The 16,199-nt window shown below is 50.2% G+C and overlaps 1 pseudogene; it reads right to left on the bottom strand.

The window, feature by feature from the left end:
• Positions 1 to 11,593: 11,593 nt before the first annotated feature.
• On the bottom strand, positions 11,594 to 11,712 carry LOC143953306 (5S ribosomal RNA; annotated as a pseudogene).
• Between the last annotated feature and the right edge of the window lie 4,487 nt (positions 11,713 to 16,199).

Below are 16,199 nucleotides of genomic sequence, written 5' to 3' on the forward strand. Positions count from 1 at the left end.
ACCCCCAATCCACTAAAGCCCCGTACACACGAGAGGACTTATGTCCGACAGACTTCCGAAGGAGTTCTGCCGGAGTTCCGACAGAGTTCTGACGGACTTTTCGAATGAGCGGACTTGGCCACACACAATCACACTAAACTCCGACGGATTCGAACGTGATGACGTACGACTGGACTCGAATAAGGAAGTTCATAGCCAGTAGCCAATAGCTGCCCTAGTGTCGGTTTTAGTCCGTCGGAATAGCATACACACGAGCAAATTTTTTGAAGGGACCGGGTCCGGCGGAGTTCCGTCGGAAAAATTTGAAGCATGTTCCATATTCTAAAGTCCGTCAGACTTTGGCGAATCAAAAGTCCGTTGCAGCCCACACACGATCGAATAGTCTGACGGAATCAGTCCGCCGGACTTTGGATGTTGAAAAGTCCGCTCGTGTGTACGCAGCATAACAGTCCCTAGAGCAATTGTGTCTCTGGATGCCCATAAGGCGTTTGATTCAGTGGAATGGCCTTATCTCCTATATGTTACGGAAAAATTTGGCTTCGGACACAATGTTATTACCTGGATTAGAATATTGTATGACCAACCCATAGCACGCCTTCGGCTTAATGGTGTAATTTCTAAACCCTTTAGAATTCATAGAGGCACCCGGCAGGGTTGTCCTCTGTCACCCCTTCTATATGCGTTGGCAGTGCAGCCTCTGGCAAGGTTGTTAAGGGGTTCCGCGGAGCTACAGGGCATGTGGATAGGGCTGTTGGAAGAGCGTATATCACTATATGCCGTGCTGCTTTATTTGTCGAATCCTAAATGTACGATTCCCAGGTTGCTGCAGTTGATCACTGCTTTTGGCGCATATTCAGGGCTGAAGATTAATTGGATCAAATCCATTATATTCCCAATAGACTCAGATTCCCCTGATCAATTACCACAAAACTGTCCTCTGCAGATTGCCACAAAGTTTAAATACTTAGGGGTGGTGGTTCGGCTACCAATCTCAAAGTACATCCCAGATAATCTTCTCCCTTGTATAGCTTCCCTTAAGGTTAAACTTAATAACTGGGTTAACTTACCCCTTACGTTGATGGGGAGGGCCAATTTATTTAAAATGGTGTTTTTTCCCAAACTATTATACATCTTAGCAAACTGCCCGGTATATGTGCCCAAGGCGATTTTTCAAGAGATTGACTCTTTAGTATCCACATTTCTGTGGTCTCCTAAAAACCCACGGATAGCAATGACTACTCTGCAATTATCCATAAATAAGGGGGGGCTGGCACTACCAAACCTGAGACTGTACTACTATGCCTCACAATTGGTATATGTACATTGGTGGCTGTTCCCACAATTGAATAATGCTGAGTTGAATAATGAGGCAGCATTGCTTTCCTCCTATGAGGCACTATCGAACGTTGTATTTAGGGGGGGAGTTGCTGGGAGGAGTGGTACAGACATGATCAAGGTCTCTCTCAAAATCTTTAAAGTATGTCAGACACTGGTGCCTGAAGCCCACCCTACGATATCACCCAATCAGCCCATATGGAACAACCCTTCATTCCCACACTTTCGAGATTTACCTGCTGCAGGCAGATGGGCTGAAAGAGGCTTAAAATACGTTCACCAACTGTACGAGGAGGGGGGCTTTAAAACATTCCCAACGTTGCGACAGGAGCTGGATATACCTGAGTCCTGGAGATTTAGATATTTACAACTGAAACACGCATCTGATTCTCAGTTTGGACTCAGGGATGTTTTCTTTCAGAATTCTACATTAGAGGGAGCGCTAGCACGACCAGAGCATGTTAAACTTGTTTCCACTTATTACAAGGTACTGAATGAACCTAGAGCTACTAGATTACAAATCCTGAAACAACAATGGACGAGGGATATACCTGAGCTTTCAGAGGGTAACTGGGAGGAACTCCTGGATACGTATTTTAGCACTGCTATCTCCGCCAGAGATAGAATGATACAGATACGTATTTTTCACAGGATATACTACACTCCTCTACGTCTTTTTCGTATGCGGAAAATACCTACCCCAGTGTGTCATAAGTGTGGTAGAGGGGAGGGAAACTTGTTACATATGCTATGGGACTGTGAGAAGATAAGACCATTTTGGTCTCAGATGACCCACTTTGCTGCGGTCACTTTTGACCTGCCCAATATATGTAGTCCTAAATGGTGTCTCCTCTCGGTATTTGAGGAGGTAGATCTTAGTAGTTACCGTAAGCAATTTTTGCGCTTTCTGCTATATTATGCTAGGAAGACTGTACTCTTACAATGGACACAAACCGCAATGATCTCCTTAAACAGATGGAAAGCCTTGATTAATCAGGACATACCGATATACAAAATAACATATGAGGCAAGGGGAAGGGCAGGAAAGTTTCTTAAAATATGGGGAGATTGGGTGGAAAAGGTAGAAACATGTGGAACTGCTGAATTGTGAACCTAACATTATATGAGAATACTACCATGAGACTCTCTTGACCTCAGAGGAATGGGTTTGTGCTTCAAACTTTTTGCCACCTGACTATCTTACATATGCGTGCAACAGTTTGTTTGTATGTTTGTTTATTGTTGTTGGGGTTTAGGGGGGGGGAGAAAAAGTACACACTTACTGAATAAATGAAGCACAGGGAAGCTAAAAACGTAAGACTTGATACTATACATGATGTCCTGTTTGTATTACACCCTGATGTACAATGTCTGTTATATCATACCTGTCTGTACCAATTACTAATAATAAAAAAAAAGAAGTTAAAAAAAAAAAAAAATAGGGGGCGTGTCCGGCAGCCGACCTGGAAGGACGCACAGTGTGAGTGCTCTCCTCCAGCCCGCCGCTACAAGGCCTTGAATCGGGGACCCCACCTGCACCTCATGGGGAGATCACGGGCCACTCGTTCCTCCTCACTCCGGGGAACGCCTCAGCCTCCGCCGGGACCCGCCGCGGCCTTCAAAAGCTACTTCCAGCCGCCCGAGGCCTTGCCGGGCGGAGGAAGCAAGATGGCGCCGGACGGCGCGGAGCCTCACAGACGGCCTCCTTCGGCGCCCTCTGACCTCCGGACGGATGTCGCATATCAGCCCCTGCTCCCCCCGGAGATTGCGGGGGAGCGGGATGCCTTCTACCACCCCCCGGACCCTGCTTTGGACTGCCAGGAGGCCCCGGATGGGCCGGCCAGGGATCCTCTCCTTGCGCTAGGCCGCAACGGCAAGATGGCGCGGATCGGGCGCCCAGCGTCCTCTCAGGTATGCCAGCCCTCCCCCCTGCCTGCAACTGCACAGCCCCTGTCCCTGTCTGCCTTCTCCCAGGACCTTTTGCAGGGCAGGCAACCTTCTGGAGAGGCCACCCAGGGTTCCCCATCTCCCTCCCCCCCTCTGTGCTCTGGGGGGAGCAGGCCATGGATCCACCACCTTCCCTGCTGCATACCCAGTGCTCAGAGACCTTCCCCCGCCTTCTCCGCTCAGCTCCTCTCCCGAGCAAGGCCCTCAGCTCTTCCTTGTCCCCCACATCCTTGGGCGTTATGGAGGACTCTCGGGAGCGCTCGGACTGTCTCCCTAGTGGGGATGCTGGAACGCCCCTGGCGGCTGTGGGGGGGCTCCGGTGGCATGGCCGCAGCCTGCCTCCCCTAAGGCGCAGAGGCCCCCCCGTTCTCGGGACTCTAGTGAAGTCAGGGACCGCTCAGATGCCATCCCCTCCTATGCCCAGGTGGCCCGGGCCCCTGGCCGCCTCCGAGGAACTGCCCAACTGGACCCCTCACCCTGCCCCCCCCATGCTACCTCCTGGGCTGACCCCAGGGGACCTTTGCCATCGTGGCCCCCCTCCCCTATCCGATGCCATGAGGCCGTTCGCCCTGACTGGCAGATGTACCTGCAATCTATGCAGACGAAAGAGGACTTTAAACAGCTTATCACGGAGGTACAGGCCACTTGCCGCGCTGAGATCCAGTCCCTGCACACTGGCCTCAAACATCTATCTGACCGTGTGGAGATGGTGGAAGAGGAGGTCCAGGACACCAAGCTGGCGGTCCATCGTGCTCAGGTGGAGACCTCTGACCACCGCCTCTTGCTACGGGATATGCAACGCCACGTGGAAGACCTCGACAATAGAGGTCGCAGAAACAACATCCGCATTCGCGGTCTGCCTGAGTCGGAGGGCGCCGAGGACCTTCAGTCTTCACTGCAAACGCTATTCAACGAGATGTTGGGGGAAGATCCGGACAAGCACATTGAAATGGATAGAGCCCATCGGGCCCTGAGACCCAAAGGCCCGGCCTCCAAACCCAGGGACGTTATTTGCAGAATTCACTCCTTCCCGCTTAAGGAAGACATTATGCGCAAGTCCCGCGCCATCCGAAATCTGGCCTTCGATAACTCACCGATTCAGCTTTACCCGGACCTTTCCTGGATCACGCTTCAGAAACGGAGGCTGTTGCAGCCTCTTCTCCGAGCCCTGCAAGATAAGCACGTTCTCTACAGATGGGGCTTCCCCTTCAGCCTGACCGCGAGACATCAAGGAAAGTCGGCAACTCTCCGCTACCCGGAAGATCTTGTCCCCTTTTGTGACACTCTTGACATTCCTGTCCCTCAGCTGCCTGATTGGGATCTGGTCGCCTCTCCCCCTCCGATGCCGGTGCTCTGGCAGAAAGTCCCTTCAGCCAAATGGCGCAGAGGCCCGGATCCCCACCGCGGGTCACCCAAGCGTGACTGAAGCACTGGCCCTGTCCAACGGACGTCTCCCCTCTACAGTTTTTTCTTTTCCCCTATTTTTGGGGTTTTGTTACTTTTTTTCCCCCCGATTGCCGGAGCTACATATTTTACCAGTTTTTCTTCCTCGGGCTGGCCTAGGTTGAGTCTCGAACCGGATCGACTCCCGGGTTACTGCCCCCCCTGTGGTTTTGCACTTGTTGGTTCCTTTGGTGGAGTGGACTGTTGGTGCCTCCCTAACCCGATTTTTTTTTTTTTCTTTTTGGGTTGGGGAGTCGATAAGGAACCGTACAGATCCGGTGTCCCTATAGGACCTCCGGACCTGTTACTTGATAATGTTTTCTTTTATCTTGTACTGTGTTTTTGTTTCTCTTTTTTCCTCTCTTTCTAGGCTTTTTCCTCTTCTTGCCTCCTCAGAAGTGCCATGCCAGTGGTTCTCCCGGTTGCCGTATCTCCTCCAGTGGTCGCTGCTCCTCCCGAGGCACCTGGGCCTCCAATGGACCGAGCTAAGTATGCCCTATGCTCCACCCCTACTTGACCATGGCTAGGATCCTGTCCCTTAACGTTCATGGCCTAAACTCCAACAAAAAGCGGCACCTGGCACTTAGGGAGTTCCGACAGGCGGGGGCGGATATAGTAATGGTTCAGGAGACACATTTCAACCGGGGAGACTCCTTTGCGTTTGCCTCCAGGCATTTCCCTCAGGTTTATCAGGCCTTCAACCCACGGAAGAGAGCGGGAGTGGCCATTCTTTTCCGGCGGGGAGTCCCCTTTACTTGTACCTCCGTGCACCTAGATCCACGGGGCCACTACATTATACTCCGTGGTCTGTGGCGTACGCAGGCACTGACCTTATGCGTCCTCTATGCCCCCAATGTCCATCAACATAAATTCTTGTCTAAGGTGTTTTCCCGTTTGTTTAAGACGCCCCCCCGGGCTCCTGGTGATAGGGGGAGATTTTAACCTTACTCAGTCCACACTCCGAGATCGCCTAGCAGTGGGCCTCCGGATGCCTCAGGCTAGGACCTTGAGAGACTCCAGGCTCTTCCGCCAAATTACCAGAAGGCGGGGTCTTTTTGACGCCTGGCGAGCTCTGCACCCGCAAGACCGCCAGTACACCTTCTTCTCCGCTCCCCACGGCACACACTCGCGCATCGATCACTTTTTTGTTAACAACGCGACACTGCGGGCGGTCCAATCTGCAAATATACTCCCCATCTCCTGGTCAGATCACGCCCCCATAACTCTAACTCTAGCACTGGACTCCCCCCTTTATAAGCCCTGCACCTGGAGGCTGAATAACTATCTCCTGCAGCATGCTCCGGCAAAGGCGGAGCTGGAGTCTTCGCTCCGGCACTATTTTGTTGAGAACGACACTCCAGACGTCTCCCTCACTACCCTCTGGGCCGCCCACAAGGCTGTCATCCGGGGGCGCTGTATAGCTCTGTCTTCAGCCTTAAAGCGGGACGCACGGACCGCCAGGTTACTGGCTGAAAAACGACTTAAGACCCTTGAGGCCCGTCTCTTGGTCTCCCCCTCCGCCCCCACCCTTAAGCGAATCGTCCAGACTAGGCAGACACTTCGGGACCTGGCGTTGGGATCGGTTGAGAAAGCTCTAGTCCGCTTACGACAACTGTACTATGACAAAGGGAACAAAGCACAGTCACTATTGGCCCAGAAACTGGCGGACCGTACGGCGACCTCTGCCCCCGCCCAAATTAAAAATAAGGGGGGGACCTTTTGACCCACCCCCAAGCGATGGTGGATGCGTTCGCGGACTATTATACTGACTTGTACAACAGACCGGACATCCCCCACAATCCCCCAACCTCGGACCAGTCCGCCCGCATTACCCAGTACTTGGACAATATAGTTCTACCCCGACTGCAAGACGCGGACCTCCGAGAACTGAACGCCTCTGTCACTGAAGAGGAGCTCTTGGAGACTGTGAGGACCCTCCCTGCCCACAAGTCCTCGAGACCAGACGGGCTCCCCTACGAATACTACAAGGCGTTTATACCCCTCTTAAGCCCGCACATGACCAAGCTTTTTAACTCCTTTCTCCAACAGACCCCGGTCCCGACCGACATGCTAGGCTCGTTTATTTCCCTTATTCCCAAGCCAGACAAAGACCCGACTGTTTGCGCTAGTTACCGACCTATAACCTAAAATTTTTTACGAAGCTGCTAGCGAATTGCCTTAACACAATCCTCCCTTCCCTAATACACAAGGATCCAGTGGGATTTGTCCCCTTGAGACAGGCAGGGGATAACACTAGAAAGATCATTGATCTTATTGACGTGGCGAATAGGGATAACCTAGGATCTTTGGTTCTCAGTTTAGACGCCGAGAAGGCGTTTGACCGCCTCAGCTGGCCCTTTATGGAGGCCACGTTACACCGCATGGGCTTCCGGGGCCCATATCTGCGAGCGGTGCGGCACCTCTACACCACCCCCTCCTCGCAGGTTAAAACCCCCTTCGCCACGTCCTCAACTTTCTCTATTACTAATGGCACCCGCCAGGGCTGTCCGCTCTCTCCTCTCCTTTTTGCTCTATGTGTGGAGCCTCTGGCGGCTGCCGTTAGAAGCAACCCCGATATTCGGGCGATCCCGGTCAGGGGCAAGGAATTCAAGATTTCGCTCTTCGCAGATGACGTTATCCTCACCTTGGCTCAGCCCGGGATCTCACTCCCCAACCTCCACTCCAAGCTAGACCGATATGGGGAACTTTCCAGCTACAAAATTAACCCGTCCAAATCGGTGGCCCTCCCACTAAACATGGGGGCGACTGAGACGACCCGCCTACGCGCCGCTTTCCCATACAAATGGGAAAGCTCTTCCCTTAAATATTTGGGGGTCCTCCTTACGCCATCATTCCACTCCCTATATCAGGCTAATTTCCCCCCCCTCTTTCGGGCGATTAGGGAATTACTACGTAAATGGAAGGCCCACCACATATCACTCATAGGACGGATCACGTCTATTAAAATGGTGATCCTCCCCAAGCTCCTGTATCTGTTCCAGGCACTGCCAATCCCGGTCCCGTATGCACAGTTACGCGGGCTCCAGAAGGATCTGTTGAAATTCGTATGGAACTACAGAAAACACCGGGTCCCGAGCTCTGTCCTGACGGCCTTGCGCTCTGACGGCGGTTTGGCGTTCCCCGACTTAGTCCGCTACTACCAGGCCGGTCAGCTGCGGGCCATAGCCTCCTGGTTTCCGCAGAAGTCTTATAATAGATGGTCAGAGATTGAAAAGATCTGGCTGGCTCCTGTACACCCAAACAGTTTCTTATGGGGAGCGAAGTTCGATATAGATTCGGGTCGACTACTGGGGCTGATGGCCCAGCTTCGTCTCCTCTGGCGGAAGCTCTCCCGCGACCACAGTCTCCACTCTGAGTTCTCCCTACTGACCTCCTTCCTCTACAACCCGACTCTACCGACCAGCTTGACCCACCAGATGTCCTGGCCTTGGGCCTCGCGTGACCTGTTCCACTTGGGGCACCTGGTGGACCCCAGAACACGACGGCTGTTGTCCTTCTCGGAGCTCCAGGCTAAGCATGACCTCCCCCATCAGACGTTCTACAGCTACCTACAAATTAGGCACTTTGCACAATCTAGGGCCCCTCACCTACGGTTCTCCCCGCCCTCTCCCTTTGAACTGATAATCCTGGCAGGATGGAATCGCAGAGGGTTGATTTCAGACATTTATCGCGTCCTCAACGCATACCACTTTCAAACGAAGGGGAAGCACTCCTACATGAAACGCTGGGAGGGGGAATTGGGTGAGGAGCTCCCCCTTGAGACCTGGCAGGGGGTGTGGCGCCAGGCAGCCAAATCTTCTCTGTGTACATTGTACAAAGAGAATTTCTACAAAATTCTTTTCTTCTGGTACCAGACCCCGGATATTCTCCACAGGATATACCCCTCTACCTCGGATCGCTGCTGGCGATGTCTGAGGGAGCGGGGCTCCCTGTTCCATATCTACTGGGCCTGTCCCCTGATTGCCCCATACTGGCTTACGACTCGTAGGCTGCTCCAGCGTCTATTCGACGTTCCTGTGCCCCACTCCCCCAAATTTTTCTTGATGGGCCGGTCCCAACCCGCTCTGACTAAGCCGGGCCGGAAGCTCCTTAGGCACATCCTGACAGCGGCCCGCTGCCTGATAGCCCTTAACTGGAAAAATCCATTGCCCCCGTCTAGGGAGGCCCTTTACTCCAGGATCAAGGATGTTGAGCTCATGGAGAAAATGACTGCCAGGGTGAGGGACAGGCTTGAGGAGCATGACCTGGTCTGGGGGAGATGGCGGCTGCTGGAGGACTGATGGTGAACCGGTGTGGACATGGTGATGTGGACCGTTGGCACTCTATTCCCTTTTCTATGTCTTTCCCTCTTTCTTTCCTTCTCTCTCCTCTTCTCTTTTCCACTCTTCTCGCTCATACTACTGATGGTCCTTGTTTTGTTTTAAGTTTGGCATATAAGCTAGGCAGCAGGCCCTGGGTGGCCTTTTGGTTTCCAGCACGGATAACTGACTTTTGGTGTCTTCCGTCCTGCTGTGCACCCTGGGTCGGTTGGTCTGATCCCGCTGCATTTCCCGGTACTGTATTCTTCTGCACTGTCTATTTACAATGGGCCTCCTGTGTTTTGGAAGCCATGTTACCACTGCTGTATGCCTGTGCTATTACTTTTGTTATGCGACCACGAAAACCAAATAAATTGTTATTTGAAAAAAAATAAAAAAAATAAAAATGGAGGACTCACATCACAAGGTAAACAAGAATTTTTTAAACAAACCTGGGACATCTGGAATACCTTTATATTCTCGCTGGAAGGATGTAGCCTGCTATCGCCTTAGTGCTCTGAGCTTTCTTTGACTGGCCCCTTGGGCAGTGGCTGCCATCGTGTCTCGTCCCCTCTTCTCCTTTCCTGATCTTTCACCCCTTCTCTTTTCTGCCTTCCTCCCCTATCTCTCACCCCCTCCACCCCCTCTCTCTTTTGGAAAAAGTGGAAAATTGGGAATGACGGCCCCACACCCCCCTCTGGATGGATTATGCCGGAGGGACCTGGGGTTTGTGTGACCCTGGATCTTGGTACAGTACTTCATCCGTGCCTCGAATCATTATGATTGATGGAAGGCAGACTCACAGTTGCAAATACAGTGGTGTGAAAAAGTGTTTGCCCCCTTCCTCATTTCCTGTTCCTTTGCATGTTTGTCACACTTAAGTGTTTCGGAACATCAAACCAATTTAAACAATAGTCAAGGACAACACAAGTAAAAAATGCAATTTGTAAATGAAGGTGTTTATTATTAAAGGTGAAAAAAAATCCAAACCATCATGGCCCTGTGTGAAAAAGTGATTGCCCCCCTTGTTAAAATATACTATAACTGTGGTTGTCCACACCTGAGTTCAATTGCTCTAGCCACACCCAGGCCTGATTATTGCCACACCTGTTCACAATCAAGGCATCACTTAAATAGGAGCTGCTTGACACAGTAAGGTCCACCAGAAGATCCTTAAAAGCTACACATCATGCCGAGACCCAAAGAAATTCAGGAACAATTGAGAAAGAAAGTAATTGAGATCTATCAGTCTGGAAAGGGTTATAAAGCCATTTCCAAAGCTTTGGGAATCCAGCGAACCACAGTGAGAGCCATTATCCACAAATGGCGAAGACATGGAACAGTGGTGAACCTTCCCAGGAGTGGCCGGCCGCCCAAAATTACCCCAAGAGCGCAGCGACGACTCATCCAAGAGGTCACAAAAGACCCCACAACAACGTCCAAGGAACTGCAGGCCTCACTTGCCTCAGTTAAGGTCAGCGTTCATGCCTCCACCATCAGGAAAAGACTGGGCAAAAATGGCCTGCATGGCAGAGTTCCAAGGAGAAAACCACTGCTGAGCAAAAAGAACATCAAAGCTCGTCTCAATTTCTCCACAACACATCTTGATGATCCCCAAGACTTTTGGGACAACATTCTGTGGACCGATGAGACAAAAGTGGAACTCTTTGGAAGGTGTGTGTCCAAGTATATCTGGCGTAGAAGGAACACTGCATTTCATAAAAAGAACATTATACCAACAGTAAAATATGGTGGTGGTAGTGTGATGGTCTGGGGCTGTTTTGCTGCTTCAGGACCTGGAAGACTTGCCGTGATAAAAGGAACTATGAATTCTGCTGTCTACCAAGAGATCCTGAAGGAGAATGTCCGACCATCTGTTTGTGTACTCAAGCTGAAACGAACTTGGGTTCTGCAGCAGGACAATGATCCTAAACACACCAGCAAGTCCACCACCGAATGGCTGAAGAAAAACAAAATGAAGACTTTGGAGAGGCCTAGCCAAAGTCATGACCTGAATCCTATTGAGATGTTGTGGTATGACCTTAAAAAGGCTGTTCATGCTCGAAAACCCTCTAATGTAACTGAATTAGGACAATTCTGCAAAGATGAGTGGGCCAAAATTCCTCCAGGACGCTGTAAAAGCCTCATTGCACGTTATCGCAAACGCTTGGTTGCAGTTGTTGCTGCTAAGGGTGGCCCAACCAGTTATTAGATTTAGGGGGCAATCACTTTTTCACACAGGGCCATGATGGTTTGGATTTTTTTTCACCTTTAATAATAAACACCTTAATTTACAAATTGCATTTTGTGTTTACTTGTGTTGTCCTTGACTATTGTTTAAATTGTTTTGATGTTCCGAAACACTTAAGTGTGACAAACATGCAAAGGAACAGGAAATGAGGAAGGGGGCAAACACTTTTTCACACCACTGTATACCAGTATCAAGTATTGTTCAGCTGCTTTTTGCTCTGTATTTCTCTGTTGCATTATGTACTCGGGGGACCATCTTCCCCTGTTTGGAGAAAAAATTATATTTGAAAAAAAAAAGAAGCCTACGACACCTGGTATTCCCAGGCGGTCTCCCATCCAGGCATTAACCAGGCCCGAACCTGCTTAGCCTCCAAGATCAGACGAGATGGAACAGATTCAGGGTGATGTGGCCGTAGACAATATCTTCAAGCACTCTCAACTCTCTTGACAAACGCCAAGATGGTCACCTTGGGAACAAGCGGAAAAAAATAGGTCAACGACAACAACATAAAAAGAAGACTGGGGGCGTGGCTTGGCCAGCAGCGAGGATGGCGGCGCACTAGCTGAGCTCCGGGGAGAGAGTCGGCAAAAAGCACAGTCTGTCCCACACCAGCAGCTCGAGATGGGCAAGAAAACACAGCTCACCCCTCACTCGAGTGCCCGGCGGAACCCAAGTGGCGGAGCAGCCAGGAATATCACCGAAATCTTCAAATCTCAATCCATGCTGAGGACCGGCGGCCCAGACAAGATGGCGCGGGCGCATGGCGAGGAGGAAGATTTTAGCGAGGACTCTCAGTCCGCTCCGGAGGACACAGGTAGGAGTCGTTTTCACTCCTCCAAACCCCTCACATACGACCACATGTCGGGCTTTGCTGCAGACATTAAGTCCACATTTTCAGCGGCCATTACGGACTTAAAAACCAACCTGCTGGTTCTCACAGAGAATATCACAGCAGCAGAGGCGGCAGGGAAACGGAGAGACAAAGACATCCGTGCACTGGAATCAGTGGCGGTGGCCCACTCTTCACATTTCATAGAAATGAACCGTCATTTAGAGGACCTGGACAATAGGGGGAGGAGGAATAACATTAGGGTACGGGGGATCCCAGAGTCGGTGGAACCGGATCAAATAGTCCCTGCTCTACGAAGACTTTTTAATAGCCTCTTGGATAGACAGGAAGACACCGCCATAGATTTTGTACGGGCCCACAGAGCACTCAGAGCGAAGGGACCGGACTCTGCCCCCCCCAGGGACATAATCTGCTGTCTTCAGAGCTTCCCCCTTAAGGAGGATATAATGAGAAGAGCCAGGAGGAATGACTGCATTGTCTTTAACGGAGCAGCCATCATGCTTTTCCAAGACCTATCACAAATCACACTGCGCAATAGGAGAGCCCTGCGCCCTCTATTAGATGTCCTCAGGATGAGGGAGATTCGCTATACCTGGCGCTTCCCATTCGCTTTGGTAGTCACACACGGAGGTAAGCAGCTTTCCCTGCGTACCCCGCAAGACCTTCCGGAATTCTGCGAGGCCCTGCACATAGAACCACTGTCACTACCGGACTGGTACCAGGAGTTCTTGCCATCGGTAGGGCCCCAGGAGCCCCCTGGTTCAGCTTGTTCAACGCCGGAAAAACACCTCCCGAAGCGCATGAGGAACAACCCAGGGAATCACTCAGCCATGGGAACCCCTGACTCCCGCCGTGCCCCTTCTAGAGCTAGAGAGGGGGACCAGGGTTAGATTGATTTGTTCTATCCCACAGTGTGCTCTACGTGGGAATTCTTTGGGTCACCCCTGCAAAACGTATGGCTTCGAGGGGTATGTCTTGGGCGGGCTAGAGATTGATGTTATGGAAGACACACATTAGCCCACCCCTGGTAATGAACACCTCGCCTTTCATACTGTGACCTACTAACTCTCTTGTTTTGTGGTTGGGGTGCAACTAGTGGGTAGGTAATGACTCGATAAGACGATATTAGAAATTTCCACTACCCAAGCAGTGTTATTGTGTCCATGTACCTAGAGCGCAACCTTGCAGAGCCAGTTATTTGAAGGATTTGGCATGGCACAGGAGTCTGGGGGAGGATTGCTGCACTTTCTGTCTTAGGCGGGTAAAGCTTGGACACGCTTCACACTCATCAGCCCCCTCGAGGATTGCATGAACTTTGTTTCCCGGCTAACTCTGTGCATCTGGCTTTTTTAGTGTGCATCTCCTTCACTGTTTGCCCCCAGCATACCCACAGACTGGTCTATCCTCGTGCTCAGTGAGCAATTACTTTGTACAGCTTCTATCAGGGCAGTGATGGTCCAACAAGAGGTGGCCGTGACCCTACCCGGTATTGTAATGTAAGTTCATACCCCAGAGGAGACAATGTCAGACGAAGGATGACCCACGGACTCTTGCCTAGATGGCCTTAATGTATTCTCCTTTTATAGGTTAAGAGGAACGAAGATGACAGACTTTTTTTTTTTGCTTTTTCTTTTACAAATAATTGGTTTATTATTGCTGACTCTCTATCCCATTTCAGCGTGCTGTTTAATTGATTGTTCTTAGACACTGTGTTCTTTATTTTCTTCTGTTTTGATTTTTCTGTTTTTTTTTACAGTGTCCTGGTTAGTCGCTTATTCAGGTCAGCACTCCAGAAAAAGCGATACGCTTTCTGGACTGACCCACGACCCTACCAAGCCCTCCAGGATCGGGCGCTTTGCCGGATTCAGCGAGAGGCTAATTTGTAATCCTGTGGGCTGAGTACAGCTCACAGAGGTTAAATATCTGTTCACTTACACTCGGGGACAGCTATCTTCTGTCTGCTGTTCCCTACCTCTTTTTCATTCCTTTCAGCTCTTCATTCATTCCTCCCTCTCCTTCTTTCTCCACTGTTCTTTCCTATCTGTTACTAGATTCTAATACCTCCCACGCGTTGACTTGCTTTATTAAAGGGTACAACAGTTTCGTACTTTGTCCATAACCCGAGGGTTTTTTTTTTCTTTTCTTTTTCTTTTAGTTCTACCTTTATTTTATTGATTTCCTAGATCTCCAGACCACAGAGGGCGAGACCAGTCTGAACACAAGCCTGGGGTTATAGGCCTAAGGAATTTCTTGAATGGCATACTCAACGTTGGGCTCCACGCCCCTGGTGGTCTCCCACAATATACAGGGATTGAACATTCCGGAAAAAAGAACCACGGTCCTCAGAGAACTGCAAAAAGGTAGGCCACAATGCGTTTTCCTTCAGGAGACGCATTTTCTCTCGCGCCAGACGCACAGACTGACTAATAGATTCTTTAAAAGAGCTTTCCATGCTACTAATCCCTTATCCAAGACAAAGGGGGTTTCAATTCTTCTGGGTAAAGATACTCCATTTGAAGTATCCGAGACGGTCTCCGACCCGGGGGGACGTTATATTTTCCTAAAAGGCTCCTACAAGGGCAGGCCTCTTACCCTGGCCAACACTTACTTTCCCAATAGGAACCACTTACAATTTTGCAAAAAACTAATGCAGGAATTACAGGGTTTCGTGTCAGGTTGCATCATTTTGGGCGGGGATTTTAATATCCCCTTAGACCCACTAGCGGATACCTCGACGGGGAAGTCATGTGTCCAGTTTCAGGTACTGAGACAGATCAAGAAGCTTCTGCAATCCTTACAACTCGTAGATTCGTGGCGTTAATTGAATCCAGAGGGTAGAGACTACACACACTTCTCTGCACCTCATAAAAAATATTCCCGCATAGATTACCTGTTTGTGTCCCAACGCGATTTATCAGTCATCAGTGCCGCCAAAATAGGCACACAAGTTATCTCAGACCATGCTCCAATAGCGGTGACCCTGGACCTTAATTTGCATAGACAGAAATCCGACACCTGGAGATTAAATTCATCCCTCCTGACAGACCCCCACACTCTACCTCAAATTGAGGAAGCGATTAAATAATATTTCTTGACCAACGACTTACCCGACACGGACCCACTGGTACTCTGGGAAGCACATAAATGCACTGTTAGGGGGGTACTAATCAAATTAGGTTTGAGACGCAAGCGAGCTCAGGAAGAGGAGACAAGGGGCCTATTGGAAAAAATAAATAGACTTGAAACTTTGCACAAACGCACACTATGCGAACGAACGGCCACAGACTTGTTGGAAACCAGGAAACACCTACATGACTTGCTTCTCATTAAATCCAAACGTATGTTATTTTTCAAAAAAAATATTTATTATGAAGGGGGCAACAAATCTGGCCGACTGCTTGCCACAGCCCTTCGGGAACACCACTCAGGACAGACCATCAATGGGATTCGGAATGCGGACGGTTCCTTAGCGGTCAACAACGAAACTATAGCTGCACACTTTCACGACTACTATATGGGGTTATATAACCTACCCCACAACATAGACCACCCGACCTGGACGGCAACAGATCCCAAATTATCACGGACTTCTTACTAAAAAGTGGACTCCCATCTCTTGGGGACCAAGACCTAGCTCTCCTTGACGAACAGATTTCTGATGAAGAGATTAAAAGGGCTGTTAACGAACTGAAGACTGGGAAGAGCCCTGGGCCAGATGGCTACATGGCCATTTATTATAAAACATTCCTGAATATCCTTTCGGTTCCCCTTAAGAAAGCCTTGAACTCCCTGTCCATACCCAGACAGGTCACCCCCGACTTCCTATCAGCACATATAGCGGTGCTGCCCAAACCCAATAAAGACCCTTCCCTATGCTCGAGCTACAGGCCGATATCGCTACTAAATTTAGATCTAAAAATACTGACAAAAATCCTAGCTTGCAGACTGTGCCCCCTACTATCGGACCTGATTGGTCCGGAGCAGGTAGGCTTCATGCAGGGGAGGGAGGAAAAAGACAACATTATTAAAACGCTTCTGCTGACTCAGGCCGCTC

Source organism: Lithobates pipiens, unplaced genomic scaffold (genome assembly GCF_037356315.1).
Source record: "Lithobates pipiens isolate NorthernLeopardFrog02 unplaced genomic scaffold, aLitPip1_a1.2 Scaffold_10, whole genome shotgun sequence".
In the NCBI taxonomy this organism is placed as follows: domain Eukaryota; kingdom Metazoa; phylum Chordata; class Amphibia; order Anura; family Ranidae; genus Lithobates; species Lithobates pipiens.